The 17,155-nt window shown below is 50.2% G+C and overlaps 1 long non-coding RNA gene across 1 annotated transcript in view; it reads right to left on the reverse strand.

Annotated features, from left to right (window-relative positions):
* The window catches only part of LOC144599016 (uncharacterized), a 77,083-nt gene that overhangs the window by 38,199 nt on the left and 21,729 nt on the right, over positions 1-17,155 (reverse strand). The window lies entirely within an intron of this gene.

Raw genomic sequence — 17,155 nt, forward strand, 5'->3', positions numbered from 1 at the left:
TCTCTCTCTCTCTCTCTCTCTCTCTCTCTCTCTCCGCTCTCTCTCTCTCTCTCTCTCCCCTTACTAAATATTGATTCTTCACCCTCTATCTCCACTGCCTCTCGCTCTCTTTTTTCTCTCTTCTGCTCATAGAAACGTACAAACTAGGTGCAGGAGTCGGCCATTCTAGCCAGCACTGCCATTCAATGACTGATCATCCAGAATCAGTACCCTGTTCCTGGTTTCTCCCCATATCCCTTGATTTTACTGATCAACAGCACACTAACGCAGCGTTAGAGTTGCTGCCTCACAGCGCCAGAGACCCAGATTTGACCCTGACTATGGGTGCTGTCTATCAGGAGTTTGCACGTTCTCCTTGGGGCCTAGTGGGTTTTCTCCGGGTGCTCCAGTTTCCTCCCACACTCCGAAGATGTACAGGTTTGTAGGTTAATTGACTTCGGTAAAGTTGAAAATTGTTCCTAGTGTGTGTGGGATCGAACTAGCGTACAGGCACGGATTCGGTGGGCCGAAAGGCCTGTTTCCACTCTGTATGTCTAAACTCAAACTAAACCCAAGATAGACACAAAATGCTGGAATAGCTCAGCGGGACAGGCAGCATCTCTGGAGAGAAGGAATGGGTGACGTTTCTTGTGAAACCTTTTATAACCCCAGAGACTAAATTTTTGTCGACAATAATAGTAACTTATTAACTTTATTTATATGCTGTAACTGTAATTCTTTTTGTGCACAACCCGCAGGCATTGCCACTTTCATTTCACTGCACATCGTGTATGTGTATGTGACAAATAAATTTGACTTGACTTGACTTGACTTGTAATGTCACCCATTCCTTCTCTCCAGAGATGCTGCCTGTCCCGCTGAGTTACTCCAGCATTTTGCGTCGATCCTCGGTTTAAACCATCATCTGTAGTTCCTTCCTACACATAAAACTAAACCCATACATTTTCCGGTCATAAAATATACCTACGTTACCTCTCAGACTGTAACTCAACTGTGCATTCCCTCCACAGATGCTGCCTGACCCGTTGAGTTCTTCCAGTACCTGCAGTTTCTTTTGTCTACATTGTCAGCGGTTACGGGGAGAAGGCAGGAGAATGGGGTAAGGGGGGAGTGATAGATCAGCCGTGATTGAATGGCGATGCACTGTGTATTGTGACACATTCCTCCCGTGACCACCATTAACGTTTTCTGTGACTTGTGCCACAGTCGACCTTCTGTCGGTTCGGACCAGACGGGATAGCCTTCGTTGCCCTCGCGCATCGATGAGCCTTGGGCGCCCAACACCCTGCCTGTCGCCGGTTTGTGGTTTGTCCCTCCTCGGACCACTGTCGGTCGGTACTCACCACTGCTGACCGGGAGCACCCCACAAGCCTTGCCGTTTCAGAGATGCTCTGACCCAGTCGTCTGGCCAGAACAATTTGGCCCTTGTCAAAGTCGCTCAGGTCTTTACTCCTGCCCATTTCTCCTGCATCCAACACATCAACTTCAAGAACTGACTGTTCACTTGCTGCCTAATATATCCCACCCCTTGACAGGTGTCATTGTAACAAGATAATCAATGTTATTCATTCCGCCTGTCAGTGGTCATAATGTTTTGGCTGATCGATGTTTATTTATATATATTTATATATATTTATATATATTTATATATATATAAAAGAGCCCACTAACTCAATGGTTCATTGTCACAGATGGCTGTGGAAGCCAAGTCAATGGATATATTTATGGCAGAGATAGATAGATTCTTGATTAGTACGGATGTCAGGGGTTATGGGGAGAAGGTATGAGAATGGGGTTAGGAGGGAGAGATAGATCAGCCGTGATTGAATGGCGGAGTGGACTTGATGGGCCGAATGGCCTAATTCTGTTCCGATCACTTATGAAACTAGATACCAACCTATAATAACATGCAGGTATGCATTGCTTTAAATGTAAAACATAGAATGTGGAACAGTGTACAGCACAAGAGCAGGCCCTTCGGCCCACAATGTCTGTGCCAAACATGATAGAAACATAGAAATTAGGTGCAGGATTAGGCCGTTCGGCCCTTCGAGCCAGCACCGCCATTCAATGTGATCATGGCTGATCATCCACATTCGTGCCCCGTTTCTGCCTTCTCCCCACATCCCTTGATTCCGTTCGCCCTCAGAGCTAAATCTAACTCTCTCTTGAAAACTGATGCTGCCAAGTTAATTGCTCTGTTTATAAAACATAGAATATGGGAGGGGACAGCATACGAACAGGCCCTTCGGCCCACAATGTCTGTACCAAACAAGTTAAACTAATCTCCTGTGCCGATACATTGGTTTCTTTGTTCTCCTCAAGTAACCTACAGCTCATGGATGTTAATCTCTATGTAAACTCTGAACTCCTCAATTGGGTACTAACGCCTAACACAGATTATTTAAGTGATTGAAAGATACAGCATGGAAACAGGCCCTTCGGCTAGGGTTGCCAACTGTGCCGTATTAGCCGAGACAATACATATATTGTGCTAAATTGGTTTGTCCTGTATGGGAACGCCCTTGTCCCGTATTAGGCCCGGGGGGGGCGCTGTAGACCCGGACACTGTAGGCCCGGACACTGTAGGCCCGGACACTGTAGGCCCGGACACTGTAGGCCCGGACACTGTAGGCCCGGACACTGTAGGCCCGGACACTGTAGGCCCGGACACTGTAGGCCCGGACACTGTAGGCCCGGACACTGTAGGCCCGGACAGTGTAGGCCCGGACACTGTAAGCCTGGACACTGTAGCCCCGGACACTGTGGGCCCGGACACTGTAGGCCCGGACAGTGTAGGCCCGGACACTGTAGGCCCGGACAGTGTAGGCCCGGACACTGTGGGCCCGGACACTGTAGGCCTGGACACTGTAGCCCCGGGGGCCGCTTTAGGCCGGGACAATGTAGGCCTGGAGGTCCGGGCGCTGCCTAACGGAGTTTGCGTAGCAACCCGCTTCCCGGACCGGGCGGCCGCCATTGGTGGAGCGGGAGCACGTGGCCGCAGGCTGGGTGAGGTCACGTGGGGCGTGGGGCGGTGACGTCACCTTTTGTCCCTTATTTGGGAGTGAGGAAGTTGGCAACCCTTTCCTTCGGCCCACCGAGTCCACTGATCACCCCTTCACACTAGTTCTATGTTATCCCACTTTCTTATCTACTCCTTACACACTAGGAGGGCAACTTACAGAGGACAATTAACCTACAAACCCGCACGCACGACTTTGGGATGTGGGAGGAAACCGGAGCACCCGGAGGAAACCCACGCAGGTCACGGGGAGAACACAAAACTCCGTACAGACAGCGCCCGTAGTCAGGATGGAACCCGGGTCTCTGGCGCTGTGAGGCAGCAACTCTACCGCTGCGCCACCGTGCTGGCCATTCTTTATGTAACAGCATCATATTCATTGTGCAGGAAAGAACGGCAGATGCTGGTTTAAATCAAAGATGGGCAAAAAATGCTGGAGTAACTCAGCGGGACAGGCAGCCTCTCACTGGAGCGAAGGAATGGGTGACGTTTCGGGTCTGAAGAAGGGTCTCGACCCGAAACGTCACCATTCCTTCTCCCCAGAGATGCTGCCTGCCCCGCTGAGTTACTCCAGCATTCTGTGTCCAGCAGCATATTCTTTTAATTGACGACAGCTTTGAACTCACATTCAGCAAAGCTGAATCACAGGTGGTGGCGCAGCGGCAGAGTTGCTGCCTCACGGCGCCAGAGACCCGGGTTCGACCCTGACTACGGGTGCTGTCTGTACGGAGTTTGTACGCTCTCCCCGTGACCTGCGTGGGTTTTCTCCGGCTGCTTCGGTTTCCTCCCACACTCCAAAGACGTCCAGGTTTGTAGGTGAATCGGCTTCGGTAAGAATCGTAAATTGTCCCTAGTGAGTGTAGGGTAGTGTTGGTGTAGGATAGTATTCAGTAGTCGGAGCGGACTCGGTGGGCCCAAGGGCTTCTTTCTGCAATGTATCTTTAAACTAAACTAAACCAAATCACACACACAAAATGCTGGAGTAAATCAGCGGGCCAGGCAGCATCTCCGGAGAAAAGGAACAGCTGACATTTTGGGCCAAGACCCTTCTTCAGACTGTATCACAGACACGTACGTCTGTGCTGCAAATATTTGCGGTGCTGGGCGTGCACTGCACCAGTCTGATGTCGCTGTTCTCTGCTCCTCCCTGCACTGTCTCTGCTCAGCCTTTATTGCAGACAGCGAGGCTGGGCTCAACACAGTATTTTATATCTTGGCTTGAAGAAGGGTCTCGACCCCTGAAACGTCGCCCATTCCTTCCCTCCAGAGACGCCTGCCTGTCCCGCTGCGTTACTCCAGCATTTTGTGTCAACCTTTCGGAGATGATGTGAAAGCCAGATGTTTTAAACCGGAACAACACATCTGGTTCACACTCCATTTTATTCATGTCCTTTCCGAACAGGAATCGTTCTCGTTCACAAACACGAGAGTCATCCCCCGAGCTCTCAGAAGGTAGATCGATGAGGAAACGAGGAAGGATTGGAAGGACTGGGCTTGTGTTCACTGGAGTTTAGAAGGATGAGACGGGGATCTTATAGAGACGTATAAAATTATAAAAGGACTGGGCGAGCTAGATGCAGGAAAAAAAAACGTTCCCAATGTTGGGGGAGTCCAGAACCTGGGGCCACACAGTCTAAGAATAAAGGGGAGGCCATTTAAAACTGAGGTGAGAAGGAACTTTTTCACCCAGAGAGTTGTGAATCTGTGGAATTCTCTGCCACAGAGGGCAGTGGAGGACAAATCACTGGATGAATTTAAGAGAGAGTTAGATAGAGCTCTAGGGGCTAGTGGAATCAAGGGATATGGGGAGAAGGCAGGCACGGGTTACTGATTGTGGATGATCAGCCATGATCACAATGAATGGCGGTGCTGGCTCGAAGGGCCGAATGGCCTCCTCCTGCACCTATTTTCTATGTTTCTATCACAAACAGACACAGATTGACATCTGAGACTGGGACAGACAGGGGGTCACAAGATCATAAGTGATAGCAGCAGAATTAGGCCATTCGGCCCATCGAGTCTACGACGCCATTCAATCGCGGCTGATCTATCTCTCCCTCTTAACCCCATTCTCCCGCCTTCTCCCCATAACCCCCGACCCCCGCACTGATCAAGAATCGATGTATCTCTGCCTTAAGTTTATCCACTGACGTGACCTCCACAACTTTCTGTGGCTAAGAATTCCACAGATTCACCACCCTCTGACTAAAGGTACAAGTCCCCCCCCCCACTACGCAGTGCTCAGTCACACAGGTAAAACCCTCGACAATCTACATTAATCAATGGTGGCTGATCTATCTCTCCCTCCCCTAACCCCATTCTCCTGCCTTCTCACCACATAACGTCTGACACCATAACCCCCGACACACAGAGTGCTGGAGTAACTCAGCGGGGTCAGGCAGCATCTCCGGTGAATGTGGATGGGTGACGTTTCGGGTCGGGACCCTTCTTCAGTTGATGGTAGTGGCGGGGGGGGGCGGGGGGAGGGAAAGAAGGCTGGAAGTGGGAGTGGGAAGATGGGTTCGGCGAGACTCTCTCTCACTGCTCCCCCTCTCTGCAAGACTTTGTTCCCCCCCCACCTCTCTTCCAGCTTTTTCTCCCCCCCCCAACCCCCACTGCAATCAGTCTGAACAAGGGTCCCACCCAGAAACCACACCTTCCCATGTTCTCCAGAAATGCTGCCTGACCCGCTGAATTACTCCAACACTTTGCGTCTCTTTTTGTAAGCCGGTGACTGCAGTTCCTTATGTCCACGAGCTTGGGCAATGTATTGGGAGTGGGAGAGGGGAGGGGAATGCGATGAGACAGGGTGACTCAGGAAGAGAGTGTGTAGAAAGGAACTGCAGATGCTGGTATAGACCGAAGGTAGACACAAAGTGCTGGAGTAAATCAGTGGGTCAGGCAGCATCTCTGGAGGAAAAAGCATGGGTGACGATGCGGGTCGGGTCAGGTCTGAAAAAAGGTCCCGACCAAGGGTTGCCAACTGTCCCGTATTAGATGGGACATCCCGTATTTTGGGCTAAATTGGTTTGTCCCGTATGGGACCGCCCTTGTCCCGTATTAGGCCCGGACGGTGCTGTAGGCCCGGACACTGTATGCCTGGACACTGTAGGCCCGGACACTGTAGGCCCGGACACTGTATGCCTGGACACTGTAGGTCCGGACACTGTATGCCTGGACACTGTAGGCCCGGACACTGTATGCCTGGACACTGTAGGCCCGGACACTGTAGGCCCGGACACTGTAGGCCCGGACACTGTAGGCCCGGACACTGTAGGCCTGGACACTGTAGGCCTGGACACTCTAGGCCCGGACGGCGCTGTAGGCACGGACACTGTAGGCCTGGACACTGTAGGCCTGGACACTGTAGGCCTGGACACTCTAGGCCCGGACACTGTAGGCCTGGACACTGTAGGCCTGGACACTGTAGGCCTGGACACTGTAGGCCTAGACACTGTAGGCCTGGACACTGTAGGCCTAGACACTGTAGGCCTGGACACTGTAGGCCCGGACAGCATTGGCCCGGACGCCGCCTAACAGAGGTTACGTTGCAACCCGCCTCCCGGCCCGGGCGGCCGCCATTGGCGGAGCGGGAGCACGTGGCCGCTGGCTGGGTGAGGTCACGTGGGGGCACGTGGCGGTGACGTCACCCTTTGTCCCCTATTTGGGAGTGAGGAAGTTGGCAATCCTATCCCGACCCGAAATGTCGCCCATCCTTTTACTCCAGAGATGCTGCCTTGACTGTCTGAGTTACTCCAGCACTTTCAGGAAGCAAATCGGTCCACCTCCCCCACCTCCCCCACCTCCCCCACCTCCCCCACCTCCCCCACCTCCCCCACCTACCCCACCTCCCCCACCTCCCCCAGTCTGCATTGATGGAGCCGAAGTACAGAGTCAATATCACCAACAACGTCTCCTGGACCAGCCACATTGAAGCAACGACCAAGATAGCACACCAACGCCTCTACTTCCTCACAAGGCTGAGGAAGATCGGCACATCCCCAACAAATCTCACCAACTTCTACAGATGTGCCATTGGAAGCATTTTATCGGGATGCATCACAGCTCAGTTTGGGAACAGCTCCATCCGAGAGCCGCAAGAAATTGCAGCGAATTGTGGACGCAGCCCAGACCATCACACAAACCAACCTCCCTTCCATCGACTCCATCTACACCTCACGCTGCCTGGGCAAGGCCAGCAGCATCATCATGGACCAGTCTCACCCACCCCCGGCCACTCCCTCTTCTCCCCTCTCCCATCGGGCAAGAGGTACAGAAGTGTGAAAACGCACACCTCCAGATTCAGGGACAGTTTCTTCCCAGCTGTTATCAGGCAACTGAACCATCCCACCACAACCAGAGAGCAGTGCTGAACGACTATCTGCCTCATTGGTGACCCTCGGACTATCCTTGATCGGACTTTGCTGGCTTTACCTTGCACTGAACGTTATTCCCTTTATCATGTATCTGTCCATTGTAGACAGCTCGATTGTAATCATGTGTTGTCTTTCCGCTGATTGGATAGCAGGCAACAAAACCTTTTCACGGTACCTCGGTACACGTGACAATAAACTAACTAAAACTAATCTATTTTACTTAATAAGAGATTTCCAATCCGTACAGATTTCGATGACTACCAACAGTGAAATGAAGTGAAGGTACACAGGTTTAGATGTAAACCAAAGAGTGTTGGTCCAGTTTAAAACTTTCTGCTTGCTTATTATCCTCGACAATAGTCACAAAATGCTGGCATAACTCAGCGGGACAGGCAGCATCTCTGGAGAGAAGGAATGGGTGACGATTCGGGTCGAGACCCTTCTTCAGACTGATGTCAGGGGAGAGATAGTCCTGATATAATGTCCTTTAATTCCGAGGCTGTGCCCTCTGATCCTAGACTCTCCCACTAGTGGAAACATCCTCTCCACATCCACTCTATCCAAACCTTTCACTATTCTGTACGTTTCAATGAGGTCCCCCCTCATTCTTCTAAACTCCAGCGAGTACAGGCCCAGTGCCCACAAACGCTCATCATAGGTTAACCCATTCATTCCTGGGATCGTTCTTGTAAACCTCCTCTGGACCCTCTCCAGAGCCAGCACATCCTTCCTCAGGTATTGCTCGCAATACTCCAAATGAGGCCTGACCAGCTCCTTGTAGAGCCTCAGCCATTCTAAAGGCACATCCTTTAAGACCATCTATACCATCAATTAATATGCATTTAAAATATACATTTGATCCTTTTCTTCAGCTGACCCGCTGAGTAAGTCCAGCTTTTTGTGTTTAATATACATTTGAATATATTTTACACATTGGAATCATAGAATCTTATAGTGCAGAAGACTCCTCAATCAATAGTTCCTGTCACACAATCCTTCAATGATATTAAATTAATATGATACAATCAAAGGGCATTCCTTTTGGGAAGGAGATGAGGAGGAATTTCTTTAGTCAGTGGGCGGTGAATCTGTGGAATTCTGTGGAGGCCAAGTCAGTGGATATATTTAAGGCAGAAACAGATAGATTCTTGATTAGTATGGGTGTCAGGGGTTATGGGGAGAAGGCAGGAGAATGGGGTTAGGAGGGAGAGATAGATCAGCCAGGATTGAATGGCGGAGCAGACTTGATGGGCCGAATAGCCTCATTCTGCTCCTGTCACCTATGATATATCTTTTCTTTATTCAAGCCAGTGGCTTGTATACACTGGAATTTAAAAGGATGAGAGGAGCTAGATAGAGCTCTTAAGGATAGTGGAGTCAGGGGGTATGGGGAGAAGGCAGGAACGGGGTACTGATTGAGAATGATCAGCCATGATCACATTGAATGGCGGTGCTGGCTCAAAGGGCCGAATGGCCTCCTCCTGCACCTATTGTCTATTGTCTATTGAATGTTACAAATCTCTTTTTGGAGTCTCAATTACCTTTAAGTATCTTATATTATGTTCCCAGCCATGGTTTCTTTAAACCATCGTTTTCACACACACACACACGCACATGAACAGGCAAAAAAACATAGCTTAGAAGGCCATTCGGCCCATTGGTTCCATGGTGCCCACAATTGCTCACAACGTTCCAAATGCATCCTGTCCAGCGCCTTATAGAGCCTCAGCACTACATCCCAGGTGCAGGGTCATAGAGTCCTACAGCGTGGAAACAGGCCCTTCGGCCCAACTTACTCACACCAACACCAACACATCCCATCTGCACTAGTCCCACCAGCCTGCGTTTGGCCCATATCCAACTAAAACCTTCCTACCCATTTCTTAAACATTGCGGGTCGACACAAAATGCTGGAGTAACTCAGCGGGACAGGCAGCATCTCGGGAGAGAAGGAATGGGTGACGTTTCTTGTGAAACCTGTGTAATGTCATCCATTCCTTCTCTCCAGAGATGCTGCCTGTCCCACTGAGTTACTCCAGCATTTTGTATCGATCCTCGGTTTAAACCAGCATCTGCAGTTCCTTCCTACACATAAAACTAAACCCATATATTTTCCACTCATAAAATATACCCACGTTACCTCTCAGACTGTAACTCAACTGTGCATTCCCTCCACAGATGCTGCCTGACCCGTTGAGTTCTTCCTGTACCTGCAGTTTCTTTTGTCTACATTGTCAGGGGTTTTACGGGGAGAAGGCAGGAGAATGGGGTTAGGAGGGAGAGATAGATCAGCCGTGATTGAATGGCGGAGTAGACTTGATGGGCCGAATGGCCTAATTCTGCTCCTATCACTCGAGAGTCTTCTTCCAACTCTCTGGGTCGAGACCCATCTTCAGACTGATTGCACTAATCATTGCGTATGTCCCTCCTCAACTGTCTCCTCTGGCAGCTCGTTCTATTCACCCACCACCCTCTGTGTAAAAAGTGTTCCTATCAAATCTTTCCTCCCCTCACCATAGATCTATATCATCTGAGCACCTGGAAAAAAACTCATGTGGTCAGGGGGAGAACGTACAAACTCCACACAGACAGCGCCCTTTGTCAGGATCGAACCCGGGTCTCTGGCGTTGGAAGGCAGCAACTCTACCGCTGCACCACTCTGCAACCCTTAATTATAATCATAGTCCTAGAGTCATAACGCGTGGAAACAGGCCCTTCGGCCCAACTTTCCCACACCAACCACTTGCCCATCTACACTAGTCCCACCCGCCTGCGTTTGGCCCATAACCCTTTAAACCAGTCCTATCCATGTGCCTGTCCAAATGTCAACTTAAATATTATGATAGTATACTCATTACTATAAGGTGTGTAGGAAAATAACTTCAGACTGAAGAAGGGTCTCGACCCGAAACATCGCCCATTCCTTCTCTCCTGAGATGCTGCCTGACCTGAGTTACTCCAGCATTTTGTGAATAAATACCTTCTCATTACTATAATGGCTTACAAAACTTTCTACCTAGACTATCTACCCAGTACATACCCATACCCAGTCTGAAGAAGGGTCCCAACCCTAAACATCATCTGTTCCTTTTCTCCAGCGGTATACAAAATCATGAGAGGAATAGACAATAGACAATGGACAATAGGTGCAGGAGGAGGCCATTCGGCCCTTCGAGCCAGCACCGCCATTCAATGTGATCATGGCTGATCATTCTCAATCAGTGCCCCGTTCCTGCCTTCTCCCCATACCCCCTGACTCCGCTATCCTTAAGAGCTCTATCTAGCTCTCTCTTGAATGCATTCAGAGAATTGGCCTCCACTGCCTTCTGAGGCAGAGAATACCACAGATTTATAACTCTCTGACTGAAAAAGGTTTTCCTCATCTCAGTTCTAAATGGCCTACCCCTTATTCTTAAACTGTGGCCCCTTGTTCTGGACTCCCCTAACATTGGGAACATGTTTCCTGCCTCTAACGTGTCCAACCCCTTAATAATCTTATATGTTTCGATAAGATCTCCTCTCATCCTTCTAAATTCCAGTGTATACAAACCTAGACCGGGTAAACACACAGTCTTTTACTTAAAGTAGCGAAACCGTGAACCAGACGACATCGGTTTAAGGTGAGTGGTGGGGGGGGTGGGTGATGATTTAATGGGATCCTGAGGGCTAATGTATTCACACAGAGGGTGGTGGGTGTATGGAATGAGCTGCCAGAGGAGCTGGTTGAGGCTGGGACCTGAAGCAGGTACTTTAAGAAACATTTAGACAAGTGTAGATAGATTGGATGGGTAAGACAATAGACATTAGGAGCAGGAGGAGGCCATTCAGCCCTTCGAGCCACCCACCGCCATTCACTGCGATCATGGCTGATCATCCACAATCAGTACCCCGTTCCTGCCTTCTCCCCATGCCCCTTTAGCGTTTAGAGGGATATGGGCCAAAGGCGGGCAGGTGGGACTTGTGTAGATGGGGCATGTTGATCGGTGTGGGCAAGTTGGCACGAAGGGCCTGTTTTCCACTCTGACTCCAGAGATGCTGCCTGACCCATTAAGTTACTCCAGTGTTTTGTGTCCATCTCCCCAGCCTCCTGTGTCGGTAAAAATAGCAAGTCCAGCCCCAGCTGTCTTGCCTCATAAGTAGCCCTGGTATTAGTCTCATTAGTTTGGTTTCATTTCATTTCATTTAGAGATACAGCGCGGAAACAGGCCCTTCGGCCCACCGGGTCCGTGCCGACCAGCGATCCTCGCACACTAACACTATCCTACACGCACACTAGGGAACGAGTTATAATTTTACCGAGGCCAATTAACCTACAAACCTGCACGTCGTTGGAGTGGGGGAGTCCAGAACAAGGGGCCACCGTTTAAGAATAAGGGGTAGGACATTTAGAACTGAGATGGCAGACGAGTTAAACCGTTACTTTGGATCTGTCTTCACTGAGGAAGATACACACAATCTCCCAAATGTTCTAGGGGCCGGAGAACCTAGGGTGATGGAGGAACTGAAGGAAATCCACATTAGGCAGGAAATGGTTTTGGGTAGACTGATGGGACTGAAGGCTGATAAATCCCCAGGGCCTGATGGTCTGCATCCCAGAGTACTTAAGGAGGTGGCTCTAGAAATAGTGGAAGCATTGGAGATCATTTTTCAATGTTCTATAGATTCAGGATCAGTTCCTGTGGATTGGAGAATAGCAAATGTTATCCCACTTTTTAAGAAAGGAGGGAGAGAGAAAACGGGTAATTATAGACCAGTTAGTCTGACATCAGTGGTGGGGAAAATGCTGGAGTCAATTATAAAAGACGAAATTGCTGAGCATTTGGATAGCAGTAACGGGATCGTTCCGAGTCAGCATGGATTTACGAAGGGGAAATCATGCTTGACAAATCTACTGGAATTTTTTGAGGATGTAACTAGGAAAATTGACAAGGGAGAGTCAGTGGATGTGGTGTACCTCGACTTTCAGAAAGCCTTCGACAAGGTCCCACATAGGAGATTAGTGGGCAAAATTAGGGCACATGGTATTGGGGGTAGGGTACTGACATGGATAGAAAATTGGTTAACAGACAGAAAGCAAAGAGTGGGGATAAATGGGTCCCTTTCGGAATGGCAGGCAGTGACCAGTGGGGTACCGCAAGGTTCGGTGCTGGGACCCCAGCTATTTACGATATACATTAATGACTTAGACGAAGGGATTAAAAGTACCATTAGCAAATTTGCAGATGATACTAAGTTGGGGGGTAGTGTGAATTGTGAGGAAGATGCAATAAGGCTGCAGGGTGACCTGGACAGGTTGTGTGAGTGGGCGGATACATGGCAGATGCAGTTTAATGTAGATAAGTGTGAGGTTATTCACTTTGGAAGTAAGAATAGAAAGGCAGATTATTATCTGAATGGTGTCAAGTTAGGAGGAGGGGGGGTTCAACGAGATCTGGGTGTCCTAGTGCATCAGTCAATGAAAGGAAGTATGCAGGTTCAGCAGGCAGTGAAGAAAGCCAATGGAATGTTGGCCTTCGTAACAAGAGGAGAGCCAATGGAATGTTGGCCTTCGTAACAAGAGGAGTTGAGTATAGGAGCAAAGAGGTCCTTCTACAGTTGTACCGGGCCCTGGTGAGACCGCACCTGGAGTACTGTGTGCAGTTTTGGTCTCCAAATTTGAGGAAGGATATTCTTGCTATGGAGGGCGTGCAGCGCAGGTTCACTAGATTAATTCCCGGAATGGCGGGACTGTCGTATGTTGAAAGGCTGGAGCGATTGGGCTTGTATACACTGGAATTTAGAAGGATGAGGGGGGATCTTATTGAAACATATAAGATAATTAGGGGATTGGACACATTAGAGGCAGATAACATGTTCCCAATGTTGGGGGAGTCCAGAACAAGGGGCCACAGTTTGAGAATAAGGGGTAGGCCATTTAGAACGGAGATGAGGAAGAACTTTTTCAGTCAGAGGGTGGTGAAGGTGTGGAATTCTCTGCCTCAGAAGGCAGTGGAGGCCAGTTCGTTGGATGCTTTCAAGAGAGAGCTGGATAGAGCTCTTAAGGATAGCGGAGTGAGGGGGTATGGGGAGAAGGCAGGAACGGGGTACTGATTGATAGTGATCAGCCATGATCGCATTGAATGGCGGTGCTGGCTCGAAGGGCTGAATGGCCTACTCCTGCACCTATTGTCTATTGTCTATTGTCTATTGAGATGAGGAAAAGCTTTTTCAGTCAGAGAGGCCAATTCTCAGAAGGCAGTGGAGGCCAATTCTCTGAATGCATTCAAGAGAGAGCTAGATCGAGCTCTTAAGGATAGCGGAGTCAGGGGGTATGGGGAGAAGGCAGGAACGGGGTACTGATTGAGAATGATCAGCCATGATCACATTGAATGGCGGTGCTGGCTCGAAGGGCAGAATGGCCTCCTCCTGCACCTATTGTCTATTGTCTATACCGGACAAAACCCGCGCAGGAAACTGGGGGGGACGTGCAGACTCCGTACAGACAAGCACTCGTGGTAAGGATCGAACCCGGGTCTCCAGCGCTGTGAGGCAGCAGCTCTACCCGCTGTGCCACCGTGCCGCCCCGAGCCATTGGGTTGAAGTGGCGCTGGTGAAAGGGAGGAGGGGGGGGGGAGTGAGAGCGGGGATAGAGAGGCGAGGGGTGGGAAGCCAGGGGAGGCAGACTAGGGGACCGACAGGGGAAGGTGGGCTTGCTTTCCCCACGGCACTGGGACTAGCTGGAGTGTGACTCACTGCCACCAGCTGCTCTTTTGTGCTCTGTCCAAGTGATCATGAATCACACGCAGGTCTGGGCAAGTGGGAGCGCCGAGCGGCTTTTACACTGCGGAGGCAACCATGCTTGAACTTCATCCCATTCTCACCCCCCCCCCCCCCCCCCCCCCCCCAAGATCCTTCGAGCAGCCAGCCACGGCTGACTGATCAGAACAAGCCGACAGCACAGAAGGACCCATTGTACCCGCATCTACTGAAGGGCGTTTATCCAGTCTAGACTCCAGACGCGCAAGAGACGCCGCGCGGAAACAGGCCCTGCGGCCCACCGAGCCCGCGCCGACTAGCGATCCCTGCACGCTGACACTACCCTACACACACACACACACACACACTGGGGACAATTTTACATTTGCACCGAGCCAATTAACCTACAAACCTGCACGTCGTTGGAGTGTGGGAGGAAACCGAAGATCTCGGAGAAAACCCGCTCGCAGGTCAACGTACGAACTCCACAGAGACGGCACCCGTGGTCAGGATCGAACCCGGGTCTCTGGCGCTGTGAGGCAGCAGCTCCTAGACCTAGACTTCAGACTTCAGTGAAACAGTCCCTAAACAGGCCCTTCGGCCCACCGTGCCCACGCCGACCATCAGCCACTGGAACTATCCTGCACACACTAGGGACAATTTTACAATTTTTACAGGAGCCAATTAACCTGCAAATCTGTACGTCCTTTGGAGTGTGGGGGGAAAACCGGAGCGCCCAGAGAAAGCCCACGTAGTCACGGGGAGAACGTGCAAACTCCACACACACAGCATCCGAGGTTAAGATTGAACTTGGGTCTCTGGCACTGAGAGGCAGTGGGTCGAACAGCTTGGAAAGGCCACAGATTAAGTGCCAATAAATGAGATTAGTGTCAATGCTGGGAATGGATACGGTCGACCAAAGGGCCTATAACGTTGACGTTGGCTTTATTACTCTCATATTTACCAAGAGAAGAGTGAAAAACTTTTGTTTTGCAATGTTTTCCAATTAAATTGTGGGCCTGGACAGTGTGGATATGGAGAGGATGTTTCCAGTAGTGGGAGAGTCTAGAATGAGAAGACCTGCCTTCAAAATGGAGACAAGAGGAATTTCGTTAGCCAGAGGGTGGTGAATCTGTGGAAGGTGTTACCACAGATGGCAGTGGAGGCCACGTAACTGGGCGTTTTTAAGGTGGAGATTGACAGATCCTTGATCAGTGCGGGTGTCAGGGGTTAAGGGGAGAAGGCCGGAGAATGGGGTTGAGAGGGGAAAGTAGATCATTGAATGGTGGAGGAGACTCGCTGGGCCGAATGACCAAGTTGTGTTCCTGTGCTTTACGGTCTTCTGATCTTAGGTATCACACAATGCTGGAGTAACTCAGCGGGTCAGGCAGCGTCTCTGGAGAGAGGGAATGGGTGACGTTTCGGGTCGAGACCCTTCTTCAGACTGATGATCTTAAATCAGATAACACCGTACACGTGTACAATCGAGCCATGCGCAAGCCATCACTCTGTGCTTGAGCAATCCCCTCGCTTGCTTCTCATCGCTTCTGCTGCATTTATAGTCACCGGCAGAGTCATACAGTGTGGAAACAGGCCCATCGGCCCAACTTGCACACACCCAACCATGTGCCCCATCTACACTCGTCCCACCCTGCCCGCGCCTGGCCCATAACCCTCCAAACCTGTCCCATCCATTTACCTTGTCCACACCCTCTACCTGAAGTCCTGATGTCACAGGTAGACAGAGCAGTAAAGGGCTTTCGACACATTGGCCTACATCATTCAAGAGTATTGAGTATAGAGGTTGGGAGGTCATGTTGCAGCTGTACAAGACATTAGTGAGGCCACATTTAGAGTATCGTCTTCAGTTTTGGTCATTGTGTCATAGGAAACATAGAAACATAGAAAATAGGTGCAGGAGGAGGCCATTTGGCCCTTCGAGCCAGCACCACCATTTATTTTGATCATGGCTGATCGTCCACAATCAGTAACCCGTGCCTGCCTTCTCCCCTTATCCCTTGATTCCGCTAGCCCCTAGAGCTCTATCTAACTCTCTTTTAAATTCATCCAGTGAATCGGCCTCCACTGCCCTCTGTGGCAGAGAATTCCGCAAATTCACAACTCTCTGGGTGAAAAAGTTTCTTCTCACCTCAGTTTTAAATGGCCTCCCCTTTATTCTTAGACTGTGTGGCCCCTGGTTCTGGATTCCCCCAACATTGGGAACATTTTTCCTGCATCTAGCTTGTCCAGTCCATTTATAATTTTATACGTCTCTATAAGATCCCCTCTCATCCTTCTAAACTCCAGTGAATACAAGCCCACAGTCTTTCCAATCTTTCCTCATGAGACAGTCCCTCCATCCCGGGGAATTAACCTGGTGAACCTAAGCTGCACTGCCTCAACGGCAAGGACGTCCTTCCTCAAATTAGGAGACCAAAGATGTTGTCAAGGTGGAAACGTTGTAGAGAGGATTTGCGAGGATGTTGCCAGGACACAGAGGGTGGTGGGTGAAAATGGAACAAGCTGCCGGTGGAGGTAGTTGAGGCTGGGACTATCCCAACGTTTTAAGAAACATTTGCAGAGGTACATGGATAGGACAGGTTTGGAGGGATACGGGCCAAACGCGGGCAGGTGGGACTAGTGTGGATGGGACATGTTGGGCCGGAGTGGGCAAGTTGGGTCGAAGGGCCTGTTTCCACACTGTGTCACTCTACGAAGGTTCCTGGACCTAAAGGGACATTGTTGGCATGAGGGACCGACACCTGATTGCTCCAGCACATCACATTCACCCCATCACATTCACCCCACTCCCCCACAACCAAAACCAAAACCAAAACACAAACCACTCGACCAACAAATAAAAATCTGCGTCTCTGCTCATTACTGGTCTAGAAGATGCTGGGAGAAATGTTTTCAAACAAATGAAAGAGAGATTCAGTACCTGCATCGAGTGCTCACCCCTCGATCACACGCAGGGGCAAGTGGATGGTTAACACACGTCTCACACCATCTGTCTCAACAG

The sequence above is a fragment of the Rhinoraja longicauda genome, chromosome 12 (genome assembly GCF_053455715.1).
Source record: "Rhinoraja longicauda isolate Sanriku21f chromosome 12, sRhiLon1.1, whole genome shotgun sequence".
Classification (NCBI taxonomy): domain Eukaryota; kingdom Metazoa; phylum Chordata; class Chondrichthyes; order Rajiformes; family Arhynchobatidae; genus Rhinoraja; species Rhinoraja longicauda.